Raw genomic sequence first — 16,047 nt, 5'->3', positions numbered from 1 at the left:
TCAATAGGCATTTGTATGGTCCGTATCCCACCTGCTATGAGTCCCGTGGCGGACAGGATGAGAAAATTCTGCCTTATGACTTTAAATGTTCCATGGATGGGAAAACATTGGCATAATTTCTAAACTGTAGTATGCCCATGTTGGATGCTTCACCTCAAACACTTCGATCCACTTTGAATGTACATCAACAAGGAGCAAAAGCATTGTGCCCGTGAATGGACCAACATAATCAATATAGGTCGTCCACATGGCTGGCCAAGCCACTTCCAAGATGCAGTGGGACAGCAGCAGGCAATCTTTCTTGCAAATGACACTGTTTACAATGCTTGACCACATTCTCAATGTTGGCATCAATGCAAGGCCATCAGACATAACCCTTGCTTATTATTTTCATCTTAGATATACCCTGATAGGCACTGTGTAATTCAGATAGGAGCAATTCTGTTCCTGGTACAGGGACAACTACTCTTGCTCCCCAAAGGTATGATGCCGTCTTGGCAATTCAATTCATATTTTCATGTAAGACAAGGTTTAAGCTCTTCAGAAATCTGCCCATTAGCCCAACTCATTAGTATCCTGTGCCTCACTTTGGACAGGAGTAGATCCCAACTGGTCTTGTAATTGATCTGTGTCGTGGGGGTGGGTGGGGAGGTGGTGGTGGGTGGGTGCAGTGCCACAGTTTCTTGCAAAGGTAGGCATTCACTATGTGTGTTCCTGGCCAGTGCTTGAAGGTATATTTATAGGAGGACAGAATTAATACCCAATGCTGAATTCTTGCCTCTGCAATTGGCATAATAGCCTTCTCCCAAAACAAGACCCAAAAGCAGTTTGTGATTAGAAACAATGGTAAAATGTCTACCATACAAATACTGCTGGAATTTCTTGACATCAAAAACCACTGATAATCCTTTCTCCTTTTTCAGCTTCTGAGAGGATTCTCAAGGTATACCCTATATTTGCCATATACTGGCCTTTCAGATCCTTTGTTCATCTCATGGAACAAGATCGCACCAATGCCATATGGAGAGGTACCACAGATTTGCACCAATTTCTTAGATGAGTCGAAATGTATTAGCAAGTTTGAAGAATGCCGCAATTGCTTTACTTTATTAAAAGCTTCTCTCTGGGGTGTTTTCCAAAATCACCACTGGTGTTTCTTTAACAGCCAATAACGTCGACAAATTTGGTGAAAAACACCCATAGTAATTCACCATTCCTAAAAATAATGAGCTCAGGTTTGTTTTTAGGGGCTGGTGCCTCCACTATGGCTCTGATCTCGTCTTCCATGGGCTGTAATCCTTGTGCATCTACATGATATCCTGGGTAGGTTACTTTAGTGGCTTGAAAAGTACATTTCTCCTTCTTGAGGTAAAATCCAGACTCTTAAAATATCTTAGGCACTTCCTCTCAGTTAGCTAGGTGCTCTGCTTCAGTCTATCCAGTGATCATGCTTTTCTCTCATGGAGACATGTACGTGTATGGAGCCAGGTGGCATATTATGCCTTCTGTTTCCTCTAAGTTTTGAAACATTTTCTCTTGAAAAGTCAGGAGTGGACACAATTCCAAATGGTAATTTATTAATACAATAATGACTGAATGGTGCTATAAAAGTGGTCAGGAATCTTAATTCTTTGTCCAGAAGCAACTGCCAAAATCCATGGTTTCCATCCAATTTTGGAAAGAGAGTACACTTGAGGGTGACTCTCATGTTCCACTGATTTGTTTACTTGACTTGAATCCATGCAGATTCTAGTTACGCTTTTTGGCCTAGCGACCATGACCATTCCTGAGCGCCATTTTGTTCACACGATTATTGGTAATATAACCTCCTGCTGTAGCATGTTCTCAATTTCACCTTTGACTTTGTCCAAGAGTGGGTCAGGGATTTTCCCAAGTTTAACACCAGCTCTTAGAGTAATATGATATTCAGTCTTCACAAGTCTACTAATAATCCTTGAAATTCATTCTTTAATGTATTGCTGCAATGTTCATCAATGACTGTTGACATCCTTGGGATTACCATTGACCAGAAACTCAACTGGACTCGTCACATAAACACAGCGGCTACAAGAGCAGGTCAGAGGCTAGGTATCCTCCAGTAGTAATCCGCTTCCTGACTCTCCAAAGCCTATCCACCATCTATAAGACACAAGTCAGGAGTTACTGATTCCCCACTGGCCTGGATAGGTACAGTTTCAACAACATTCAAGAGACTTGACACTGTCCAGGACAAAGCAGCCCGCTTGATTGGCACTCCATCCACTACCACCACTTCCAACGCTCAGTAGCAGCAGTGTGTACTATCTACAAAATGCACTGCAGCAATTCAAGAGAGATCCTTAGACAGCAACTTCCAACCCTATGACCACTTCCATCTAGAAGGACGAGGGCAGCAGACACATGGGGACACCATCACCTGGAAGTTCCCCTCCACTTGGAAATATATCACCATTCCTTCACAGTTGCTGGGTCAAAATCCTAGAATTCCTTCCCTAACAGCATTGTAGGTCAACCCACAGCATGTGGACTGCAGCGATTCAAGAGGGCGGCTCACCCCCACCTTCTCAAGGGCAATTAGGAATGGGCAATAAATGCTGGCCAGCCAGTGACGCCCATGCCCCACGAATTAAGAAAAAGAAATTCATTACCTTTATACATTAGCTTCAGTTTTATGCATGCCTTTCTACTTAGTAAAGAAGATTCTTGATTATAGATGGTCCACAGAGGTTCAATGACTTTTCTATCTTCAATTTTGCCACATATTAGCCTACAACTTTCAAAGTAGTTCCACCCAGACCTGTAACCAGATAGATGAAGGTTGTTTTGTAATGTGCTTAAGCCATTTTACTTTGTTGCATAAGACAGAAATTCCTGCCACTGTGTGGAATTACCTCTTGTTCCATCACTGTGACATTTATGTTTCCCACCGTAAATACCATCTCAAAAATAAGACCCATGCCATCTGACGTTGTACTCTGAATTTGCCTGGATACGTCACAATTGCAAGAAGTATTCTACCTGACATAATGCACTGCAGGAGCTGGTTGAGTAGGGTGGATGAAAGATATTTTCTCCATATTCTCAAACTCTATCCAGGAGGCCTGTGAAAATGGAGAGATTTTTCTATGTTATATTTGTCCAATGTAAAATACCAAAGCCATGCACTGTTCTGTTCAGTTTGTATATAATTCTATGTTAATAAAGCAACTTACTAGTAATGACACCTGGCTGATTCCTTTCCTTTAATGGAAACCACAAAAATCACTAATTTTGGAAAAACATGAAGGGAACCACAAAAGGAATGAAATAAACTTACCTGGCATTGTACTGATTTAATGGCTTGGATTTTCATGGAGTCAGAGAGACTACTTGAAGGGGTGAAAATGGTGGCTAGGACCCAGATTCCAGAATTTCAAGGGTTTTTGATTTTCACTAGTACTTTTTAAGGGTGTGGACTGGTTCATTCCGTCCGCCCCCCTCAACTCCATGAATGATACTTTTGTTGGCCTGTAGTAAAAATGACAGTTTTTTTAAGAAACTGGGAAGTTACAAATGAATGCCTTTTTTTAAATCTTTTACACATCCTATTGTCACTATTGGATTATTGGCTTTATATAGTGTGGGTGAATTGGCATGGAAGGGTCACAATAGCTTGATCAGGTGGTGGGGGTTGGGGGGATGGCATGACGGGCTGGGGTGAGGGTGGCACACCTTGTCATTGGGGCATGAGGGGCCATGGGAAAATGAATTGGGGGGGGAATGTATGGCCATGGGGAGACAGTGATGGTTGAGGGGGAATGAGGAATGAGGGCTGGAGGGGTGCCGCCATTATAACATAAATCCCACAGAGAATGAAGGCAGGCTTTTTAAGCAGCCCACTTCGGCACCCAGCAACCTCTGTGGCTGCCTTCCCAGTTTGGCTAGCTTGAATACAGCCTAAACCACCAGCACCAACACACCTCCTACCTCAACGTTCCTGGGACTTTCTGCTGAGAGGGATGGGCTAAGCCAGGAATTTTCCCAACGACCTTCCTCAAGGATGAAAATCCAGCCTAACATGTTAGAATGTTACCACAGCACCAGGATGGTATGAAGTGGCTTTAAGTTTGCAATCCTCTATGCACCAAGTTGATTGTCTTGACCAAAAAATAATTCCAGTATATCAATCCAATACTTAGGTCTGGTTTAAATCTATTTTTAGAGGTCTATTCTGCCCTTCAACTTTCTTAAGTTCCATGTGCAGATGGCCTGCTCCCAGGCTTCCACCAATGTTGCTTTGAAGGTAGCTGCCAAGAGATGACAAGTGTGACCTGAGGTTACTTGCATTGATTTTTCGTGGCAATCTATGGCAGCACAAATTAGGAACTTATCTTGGGAAGGTTCAATGATATAAATTGAAATGACTAAATATAATGGGCCATATTGTTGGTTCCATCTAATGTTTCAAAAAGAAGTTTGGATTGTATTCACATAACATGATCATAGGTATATTCTACTGAGAGAAAGAAGTTCACAATACATGGAACCACCACACTAACTGACTAGGCTACCAGAGAAGGATTTTAGCTCCAATTCTTCTCCCCTTCTTATACAGGACAGATACAGAGTGGTGTAATCTAACAATATCTGTTTGTATTGAGCCTGGTCATTTGTAGGTCTTGGGGCCAATGTGAATGAAGGCCTGTCCCCTGATAGAGTCCTCTCTCTGGTGAGAAACAAAGGTGGGATCAGGCATAGTCACTGGGCCTTCTGCTGCTGTTGAAGAAAAGCAGCCAGAGGTCTCCAAGCCTGAAAATCTGTGGGAGGCTACAAGAGAATATTGGATATAGTCTCAAGCCACCTTTGCCTTGCTGCCTGGCCACCCTCAAATGCATCATTATGAGGAGGCTCCAGATGTAAAGTTATTACTAACTTTTTTTGACCTACAAAGTCAATCTATCCCACAATGAGCCAGCTGAGAAGAAAGCAGCAAGGCCCCCACCTCTCAGCATTATCACATGTTGAAAACGTTGGTATAGGCCAGATCTATCTCTCTGGGGAAGCCTGCAACTACTGGCAGAGAGCTTTGTAGTATCCGGAAATAACCATTTCTATACACTAAGGGGAGGAATTTGGGCTCTTTGTGTCATTGTTTAGTTTTCCTGCAACATGAATTTGTTGAAAGTTAAGCAAATTGTGGGAAGGACCATCAGGATTGTTTCATATATTGGAACAACTCAAAAATAAACTCATCCAACCACATTCATGTAAACTTGTCTTTGAGTCAGAAGGTCCAGTCAATGACTGGAGCACATAGGCTGGCACATCTGTAAGGACATAAGAAATAGGAGTAGGCCATCTGGCTCTTTGAGCCTGCCCCACCACTCAATAAGATCACGGCTGATCTGAAGTGGATCAGTTCCACTTTCCCGCTTTCTCCCCATAACCCTTAATTCCCTTGTCTATCAGAAACCTATCTACCCGTGACTTAAATATATTTAACGAGGTAGCCTCCACCACTTCAACGGGCGGAGGCACCACTTCAACAGGCACATCCGTGCCCCACTGAGTAAGATCCATGTTATTGGAGTTGCCATCTTTTACTTGTGATGTTAAAGTGAAGTTCTGTCTGCCTGTTCAGAAACTTTCATGGCACCAATTAAAGAATAATAGAGTTTTCCCAGTGCTCTGCTCAAAATCCATCCCTTAACCAGCACCACCATGCTAGAATAACTGGTCATTTACTACATAACTGTTTTTAGGATTTGCCAATGACCTTTTACATGTGCCTTCAAAACAACAGTGATGCCATTTCAAAAGTAAAGATGAGGTTATGACTGGTCTTATGTGATACCAATTTTCCTTTCCTCACCTTCTGAGCCTCCTGTCCTTTTGAGAGAAGTGATTTTGAAGGTTGCACTACCAATACAATATGATGGATACACAATGCACAACAAATACTGATTCAATGAGCAGGCTCTTGTACTATTGCCATTCCCTAAATTCAGTCTCCAAAATTATCAACATACTTTTGGACGGCTCACTGTTACTGTAGTTTGCTGTATAAACTGTAACATGGACTGTTGCCACTGCACTGCAGCGCAATTGAACAAGTGGAATGTAAAAAGAAAATAGTGATGTGCAGTGGGTTTTTTTAATGATTTCTCACAATGCGTTTTCAGCAATGCCACTCCTACTTCTCAATTTATCTCATGATATGGAGTACCTATTGACTATAATAATTAAGAATGTATAAAACTTTTTCATGGATACACAAGGTGGCGATAGCTGGAAAAATGCGCAAATTGCCATTACTTCTGTAATACATGAGTGAACACGGATGTGGCAGTGCCATAGTAGGTGTACACAGTCCTACATAATGTAAAGACTTTGGGACTGAAATTCCTTGGGAGATCAATGTGTTTCTTACCATACTTCCAGGGGGAAGCCAGCACAACTGATAGAAAATGCTACAGAATTAGTAATGGTGACTCTATTATTTCTGAGAGTTTGCCAAATGCCTTGTAACACATGTGGAACATTTGTCTGCCTTATATGTCAAATGGTGCAGCCAAGAATTGGGACATTCTATAATGGAGTTACTCTCCTCTGATTCACTTGTGGGGCCCAGTTTAAACATGAAGACGCATCTCAAGGGCAACTAGGGATGGACAATAAATGCTGGCCAGCCAGCAACACCTATGTTCCACAAATGAATAACAAAAAAATGCCAACTGAGTTGTAACATAATGGCCTTCACACTTTCATTCTTTACAGAAATTTACATTGTCTGACCTTTCCCTCTGTAACACTTTGCTTCTGGTGAGGCTTTAACCAACTACAGTAAAACCAAGTCTCTGGATAGTGAATGTTAAAAGACGTTTACTTTTAAAAAGGAAAAGACTTAATTGTCATATACACAGCCGACTTTCACAACTTCAAGTGGGTGATCAAACCAGGTAGAACTATGAATTTTCCTCAGGTTCCCAAACCAACTGTGATTTCCCGTTATCCTGCTCCAAGGAGCGTTCAGTACCTTCATGACTACAGTTGAACTTTCAAGCAACAAGAGGCGCCCCCCGCCCCCCAAACCTACTTTTAACCCTTGAATTAGCACTATCACATCTCAAATCAAGTCTGTCATAATATGTAATTTAAGATGACTTGATTTGGCCACTTACATACATTGCACGTCCGTGAAATGGAGCAATGAGATGATTCATAATCTTTATTTTGTACAAGTAGTCATTAATTCTCCGGATACCTTCCCACGACAGACAAGGATAAACGAGTCCCATGTTCTCTTGGTATTTGAATGCTCGCTGTTCCCATGGACAATGGTTACAGCAGCAGACTGATATTTTAAACTTCAAACATAAGAATATTATCCAGTCTTAATAACTATTTCAATAATTACTTATCCTTCAATTATACGTTGAGGGTCAATATTTACTGAATCATCTGTTTGCAGCTAGCTACTAATTATGTAGAAATTCATGATTAATCCATTTCAATGTTTATAAAACAGAATGCAAAGTGGTTTATTTAGCCCAGTGTTAGTACAAAATGGTAACTAGATTTTGTTAGCACAGGGTAGTGAATATAGCAAGAAGTCTCACAACACCGGGTTAAAGTCCAGCAGGTTTATTTGGAATCACGGGCTTTCGGAGTTAGGACCTGATGAAGGAGCAGCACTCCGAAAGCTTGTGATTCCAAATAAACTTGTTGGATTTTCACCTGGTGTTGTAAGACTTCTTGCTGTGCCTACCTCAGTCCAATGTCAGTATCATCACCTTACAGTGAATATAATGCTAAAAATCCCTCAAAATTGTCAAAGTAAATTAAAATCTACTGCCCAGGCTTACTTATAACATGAATGGCTTTGAACCCAGCTGGTGGGATCCAGGTCAAGGAATTAGCTTAACTCTTAAAGGAACTGTAAAGGATTTTTAATATTAAATTCCCAGATTGACCCCTTTAAACAGAGCCAAGAGGAAAATAGCTGAGGCTTAAAGAAGCCCACCCTAACCAGATTCTGAAGATGTGGCAAAGTATAAGTGCCAGTCCAAAGGAAACGAGATGCTCTCCAGCTCTCACTTTGGAAATTCCAGTGAATTCAGCATTACACTATATCGGGAGGAGCAATCCTATCATAAGTGTCAAGAATGTTCGGTCCCATTGTGATGTTTTATCTTATGTACTACCTGTCCCTTTGCTGATGGTGAGTTAGAAGATACTAGTTTTATAATAATAGGGATGTTATGTCACGTAATGCATATTATCCTGTCAGAACCATTTGCTTCTTGAGCCACAATTCTCATTGCTGTTTTACTTTGAGCAGTTTGATAAATTCTGACAGATTAAGCATGATGGAAATGTCACAGGGAATAGGCATGACACCTAAAGGCATGCGTACCATGTTCAAGTCTGTTAAAATGTGTAAAAAGGATAAATCATTGAAAAGTTTTTCCAATTCTTATCTCTGTCATCTTCATGGAGTTGCTTCTGTTCCTTTAACACCTCCTTTGTTTCTCTATATCTATAGCCATCTCAGAATGTGCTCTTCTGCTACTCTGTTTCATCTTCCGGTGTGTATTTGTCTACATCTTCCATTCATCGTCTCTCTTGTCTTATGCTTCTGTTGTACTTCCTTGAGTTGTCATGTCTTGTGCTGGACTCTCTTTTTGTCATCTGTTGCTCTCAGCTTTTCTACAGATTCTGCCTGAACTTTTTCCTTTTTATCCACTTGGGCTGGGCCATCATGTGTAGCAATAGTTAGTGGGTAAAAGACCATGGGACAACGGTAATTATAATGATAAGCATGATTTTATGGTTTGAAACACAGTTTAAAATTACCATTAACAACCAGGTCTCATGGCCACTGAACTTTATAACTGGAAGTTTATGTGATACAAACAGAAGTCTCTAAACATCCACATAGAAAGAGAGAGACAGAAGGCTACAACTGTAATTCATTTAAGTTTGGCTTTCCTAATTATTTTGTTTTAGGTGTAAGTAAGATTTATTTTAATATATTATTGAGCGTTAACAATTTGCCAGTGGCAGTTATTTTTAATTATTTTTTAAAATAGAGTACAGCCCATCAAGCCTAAATACACAAAGATAATCTAACAGTTTAGAAATCTGATTCCAAACTGTACTCTGTACAACATTAGGGACAGAACACGTTAATGATGGCTTTTTTTCTCTCCCAATCAATTACTTAGTTAGAGTCTCGATCAGTAAGGTGTGAAAGACAGATTGGTTTTATTTTGGGTGCTGTGGGTGATCGCAGGGAATCCAAACTTGCGTATATGGCACACGTGTGCAATTCTGGTGCAGGTCTTCCCAGGCATTATGCTGGTGAGTGTGTTGACACATCGTATTCATTTACCAAATGTGCGCAGAGTGCTCAGTGTATGATGTCAATCACCTGATGCCAGCACTGCCATTTTCAAACTCAGTGCTCCAGCAATACTGTCCCTAAATCATGCATGGTTAAGCATGTAGTTAGCAGAGGGAAGACGCTGCCCACATCACATCAACTACTTTCAGACTAGTCTCCAATATGATTCTAAAATTTGGACAGTCTACATCAGGCATCTCAAAGCACTGGATAAAAAAACACTTATGGTACATCACAAGGTCCTTCAAACCTGGTGGCAAGAAAGGTAATCCTCTCTCCAGCCATACACTTGGTAGGACCTATCATTCTTACTCCCAGTACCAGGCTCCTGAAGCAATTGCTCTACTCTGAACTGGGTTGTGGCAGGAGAATCCCAGGAGGACACCAGAAACATTTTAGGGATGTACTCAAAACATCTCTGAAGAGATGAAGCATAGCCACTGAACCATGGGGAGCCTTGGCTTGTGACCAAATAAAATGGAGAAGACTGTTTTGGGAAGGCACCAGATACCTCAAAGCACTTTGTCAGGAATGTACAATGATGAAATTAAGGCATTGGGTGTGAGCAGAAAGATTTTTTAAGAGGATATCAGAATCTTCTATAGTTTCATCTCCACTACTGCTTCAGCTTTAGAAATTGCTACTCCAGTGATGTCACATTGTCTCCTCCATGGAAGTAAGTACAGGCAGTCGTTCCAGTCTCCTGCCTGTCAGCACCTGCTGTCTCTGGTTGTGTATCACCTTGGCTGCAAGAAAAGGAAGCGTTTCAGTGATTGACATGCAATCTGTTTGGATGTTATGGTTGACAAGCTGGCAGTCTGTGAAATGTGGGTGTGAAGCTTGCAGTGGTGTGAAGTGTGCACGGGTGAGGTGATGCTATGAATATTAGGTATCAGTTCTGATTGATAGATGTTGTTAGTAGGTAGTTGAGTGATGGGAGTGTCTTCACTTAGTCTAAAGTTAGTGGGATAAGGCATCTGAAGATGGCCTTTATCAAACTTTTTGTGTCACTGCCTCCAAGTTATCAAGTTTGGCTCCTGGCATTGACCATTCAGATTATCGGCTCCCATCACTTTCACAGAACTTGTCTTTTCCCCTTTAGATAGAGCACATTCTTCTCTGAACTTCTTTGACCATGACCTCTAGTACAACATTGGAAATTTTGAAACCCCTTTATAAGATGCAGGCTGGCTTTAAATAGTGCAATAACTGGTGATATACCAAATTAGGCTGGTTGGACATTTGCAGACAGTTCTTTATATTTAAAAAATAACTTCGTATTTAGGCAGTGCTAGCAATGTTGCATTTACTAGTAAGAAGTAAGAAGTAATGTTGCATTTACTATCCATCTAAAATTTCCCTACAAATGTGGTGGTCAACCTCCTCCTTAAACTGCTGAAATTCTTTTCTTGGTGGTGTTATCACCAATTGTATTAGGCACGGAATTCCATTATATTGATCCAGTTTGTCATTGAATAAGTTGTGGATGTAGCTGAACACTCTGAAGTCAGCAATACACTCTAATCCTGATTTTATGATGGAGGGAAGGTCATTGATCAAACAGCTGAAGATAGTTGAGCCAAGGATGCTTTCCCAAAGAACTCCTCCAGTAATTTCCTAGGACTGCGATGATTAGCCTCCACCATCTGCAACCATCTTCATTAGTGTGAGGTATGGCTCCAACCACTAGAGGACTTCCAAGTCCCTTTGATCCCCATTGGTTTCTGTTTTTGCCTGGGGCTCTTGGCTCCTCATGCAGTCAAAGACATCGATTTTCACCTCTCCTTCTGATATATTTGAGTCCATATGCACATTCTTCATTGTATTTAGCAGGGATAGATGTGTTTTAAACTGGATGCTATATGAACATGAATAATTCTTATTGCTTAAATAAAATCAGTACTTTAATCATGAGATATTGGAATGAAATTTGAATATAATTATTACTTAGCTGCTGACGCATTTATTTTGGTCTGATGCAACTATTGTTTCAAGAATCTAAGGAAATATTGAGGTCACGTACAATATCCAGTAATTTCACAATTTATTTTTGCATCAAAGCAAGGTGAAGAACCACCTGTTCTGAATTATTTCCTGAACCTACAACAAGGAAAACTTCAACTTCTCAAACTAACATATAATCCACATTAATTATCCGTGGAAGGCAGGTTACTTCAATGGGTAGAACAATGCCAACAGCACAGGGTTTGATCCTTGATCCAACTGAGGTAGGCTTAGGGCCTGTCTCCTTGTCCTGCCTGGAGTAAAATTACAACAAAAACTGTACTTCAGAAATTCCGGAATAATCAAGGATGTTGCATAGAGAAAAAGAATGTTCCCTGACAAGTTGCATTTTAGAAGTGGTCATAATGTTTGATGGACTAATTTTAGGCCAAGGATATTAGAACATTCAATAATTTTAAAAATGTAAACAAAAGCCAGCTACACAGACAGGGCAGCATTAAAGTTTTAAAGTTTATTTGTTAGTGTCACAAGTAGACTTTATTCAAAAATTCAAAATCAGCTTTCTTTATTGGATGTCCTTCAGCCATTCTTTGATTCCTAGACTAGAATTAGTTTGTAGCTATCTTATTGTACTATCCTATTGCATAATAATATTACACATGAATCCTTTTCCAGGAATAGACTGGTTACTGGACACAGAATTGAAATAGCACATGTTTTTCGCAGCGCAATGTGTCAGATTTCTGCAGACCGCCTCACACAAAGAGATTTGTGGAATGTTTATTTTGCCACCGTGGGAGTTGGTCCAGATATTACCTAGAATCTGAAGTAGATTAAATAAATATCAGTTACCTGATGACAGCAACCTCAAATAAATTATGCTTTTTTCTTCCAGTTATTCACTTTTTAACTTTTTTATTCATATTTCATTCTTTTCTTCTAATGGTAATTACTTGCACTGTTGGCAATTCCATAAAAGTCAGCCACCCCTGATATCATGTTCTTCTTCATTTGTGAGGACGATGGAAATTCTTGCATGCTATCCAACTCTGAGATCACCCTGTCCTTGTCTGATGACAACTTATGCATTCCTGTATGAGTCATTGGACAGCTAATAGGAGAGGGAACCATGTATGTGTTTCTTATCTACCCCAGTGTTTTGAGGTCAATGGTTGCGATCTTGTTGCAGCAATCAGCTGACTCAGTAAAGATTAGGGATTAGTGTCATATCACATGTTGTATTTACCCACTAATACGTTGGTGGAATTCAACTTTTCTTTTTACTCCTGTGATCCCACTAACTGAGCAATACAGAATCTTGTTATCAAAATAAAGAACATTGTGGTGCCAGAATGTGACAGAGTATTGGGATAGAAATGCAGGCCTATAATCCCCAATATTGGTGAACTCCCATGCTCAACCATATCATTACATGAATGATCTAAGCCGAAACCTATCATCTTCCCACAGAGAACGTATTCTGAGCGGCATTAGTAAAGGTCTGGGAGCAGGTTGCCAACATTCTGTCCATAATGTAACATGGAATTAGAAGATTTAATTGGAAAAAGCACCAGAAAAATAAATGAAATTGTGGGATGATTACCTTCAGGAGACAATTTTGATGGTTTTAAAACTAACTTTGGATTTGAATAGAGTTGAAAAGTCTGGCATATCTGTTTGCAACTAGATATATTATCAAATCATAATGAACTAAGCTGGATTGTTTTGGAATTTGAAATTCAAGGCAGACCTCACCACTAGCGATGCAGATTTGTTTATTCTTTGTTTCAGGCTCAAAGTGAGGACGTTGGTCTTGGTGAGCAATCTGTGCAGGTAGAGCAAGAAGCGAACGGAAGCAAAAAGAAACTAAAGATGATTAAGACAGGAAAGGGGGATCTCCATTTTCCAGAGCTCACATCAGCCGGCCATCAACAGGACGTGAAGGGGCTCGAAGGTACAGAAAGATTCCTCTCTGTAATAAAATATAACTACTTGATCTCCGAATTAGGTGGTCAAATCACGTGAGGTGACAGGACTGAAAGTTGTACATGTCTGGGAGGATGGCAGGAGGCAGCAGGTACAAGTGAATGGCCTACTTTTGTTCCTACTTCTTATGTTTCTATATTTCTAAATGTGAATAGGCTGGTTGCCTCAGTAAGGGGTACAAAATCATGAGCAGCTAGCCTGAGTTTGGGTTAACCCATGCTACTTAAAGTCAGATTTTTCTTCTGAAAGAGGAGCTGTGGTTTAGTTGGACCAAGTACTGAAATTCATTTTACATGGGACTATGACGTGGGAATGTTCAGGGACACAATCTGGTGAAACCTAAGCTCTAAAGTACGTTGTTGCAACTCTGGAGGATTTGGCCTTGGCTTTGGAAATACAAACGGCCCACGCTTGCAAATCTGAAATGAAATGTCAGCTGCTAAATTGGATTCTGTGATTGGGCAGCATTTGCTGAACAATTCTGAATGCATTAATGGCTACCCTAACAACCAATTTTAGATAGAAAGAACATAGAACATAGAAAAACTACAGCACAAACAGGTCCTTCGGCCCACAAGTTGCACTGTTGATATCATTACCTACTAGGCTTACCTATAACCCTCAATCCTATTAAGTTCCATGTACTCATCCAGAAGACTCTTGAAAGACCCTATCGAATTTGCCTCCACCACCACCGACGGCAACCGATTCCACTCACCCACCACCCTCTGAGTGAAAAACATACCCCTGATATCTCTTCTGTACCTACTCACCAGGACCTTAAACCTGTGTCCTCTCGTAGCAACCATTCCAGCCCTTGGAAAAAGCCTCTGAGAATCCACCCGATCTATACCTCTCAATATCTTATACACCTCTATCAGGTCACCTCTCATCTTTCGTCTCTCTAAGGAGAAAAGACCGAGCTCCCTCAACCTATCCTCATAAGGCATGCCACTTAGATATTTAGATACTCAATCAAACTCGTAACGTGGCTCGTTTACACCTGCCAGGAGGGACACACATTCACTCGCAGAGACCTAATCTCTGCAAACAAAAGGAATATGTTCAAGCCTTGTGTCTTCCTTGAATCACTCTGACGTTGCTTTCCCCATGACAACACCTCAGCCAATCAGAGTCAACTTGCCCATCAATCAACACTCTTTTCTCCGATAATATGAGTTGATGTGATAATTTGAAATTTGGCATGTTTGTATTTGTCATGGTGAGAGCAAGATGAAAACCTTTGCCAACATCTCTCTCTTTTCAGCAGAGTCAAAATGCCCATAAGTAGGCTTTTCTGAAGTATATCCTCTTTCCAATGTCCTCAAGTGGTGGGAAAGCTGGTGCGGCTACCCCAACCAGAACCAAGTTATAATTACTGCAGGCCTAGTGCCCATATCTCAATCTCTACATTAGAAGGCCAAAAGGCACCTTTATCACCTGTGCAGAAGCAGTAAGATCAAAGGGAAGATGATAGCCTCCAGGTAAAAAGTATAATGATCCCAAAGGTCAATTCTGGATCGAGCCTTTTTTACTTTTTATAAATGACAAGGATTCTGGTGTAGAGGACAACATTAGTTTGTAGATGATATAGAGCTTGGCAAAAAAGTAGATCATGATCAGTGTCTCAGAATGAAGTGGATGGTGAGCACCCATTCCAAAATAAGCAGAAGCAAGGCAGATCAAGTTCAATGTGGAGAAATGTGAAGCATTCAGGGTGAATGTAGAAAGACTGTTTACTACAACTGAGAAGATTTTGAAACGGATGGACGAGCAGAAAGACCTCGATGTCCATATGCACAAATCCGTAAAGGTGACATGACAAGTTGATAAGGTGGTTAAAGAAGCACATTGCATGATGGAAGGAACCTCATCTAAAAACACTGCAACACACTCAGTGGCATACATTCTTTTTACAGGACAAGGTGGCCAAAAACCACAGGGAACAGGCAGAAGACTGCTACACCTGTATCGACTGAATCCTTGGAAAGAGACAGTGCTCCTTATCGTGGGGCTGGCTGTGACTGGGGTTGCTATGCCCACTGTGACCAAGAACATTCGGGATGATGGTATGAACCTGCTTTCTGCAACTTCCTAAATTCCACTTCACCCTCATCCTGCTACTTTGTATAAAGTGCAGGTTGAAGATGACGTGACCACGGACATCTTGCTTTCCATTCCATGCCCACTTCACATAGTCATCTGAAATTTTGCTTTCGGATACCCAAGAACCACTCCACCTGGCAATGTGGCTTCACCATGACAATCACAGCCATCAGTTCAGATACTAACACTATGCGAATTTCAGAGGGTAAGGTAGAGTTGGGATCAGCACATGGTGAGTCACCAGGCATAAGCCAGGTGAGAGGTAAGAATAGTTCATATGCCAGCTCATCACAGGGTGAGGTCACAGATGGTTTCTGCTACAGATGGACTCAGATGAAAATGTTGACTAGGTAGTGTAAAGAAGGACACTGATGGGAAAACACACACTTATGTTTGGTTCATTGATAGGTCTGCCACAAAGTCTCTTGCTATTGTCAAAGAGCATGAAGGAGTCCAGCTCCGACTTGACACAGACCTTGAAGCCTTCCTTTCCAGCAAGGAAGTGGAGGCCACCTCCGTGATAACACTGTGAACCTAGCCCATGATGCAGCATGGATTTAAACTATGCCTCAAGTGGTCCTGTAGGTCCACACCACAGTCTAACA

This window comes from Carcharhinus amblyrhynchos, chromosome 13, assembly GCF_965287045.1.
Source record: "Carcharhinus amblyrhynchos chromosome 13, sCarAmb.v2.hapA, whole genome shotgun sequence".
NCBI lineage: Eukaryota > Metazoa > Chordata > Chondrichthyes > Carcharhiniformes > Carcharhinidae > Carcharhinus > Carcharhinus amblyrhynchos.
Note: the sequence above shows the minus strand (reverse complement) of the source record.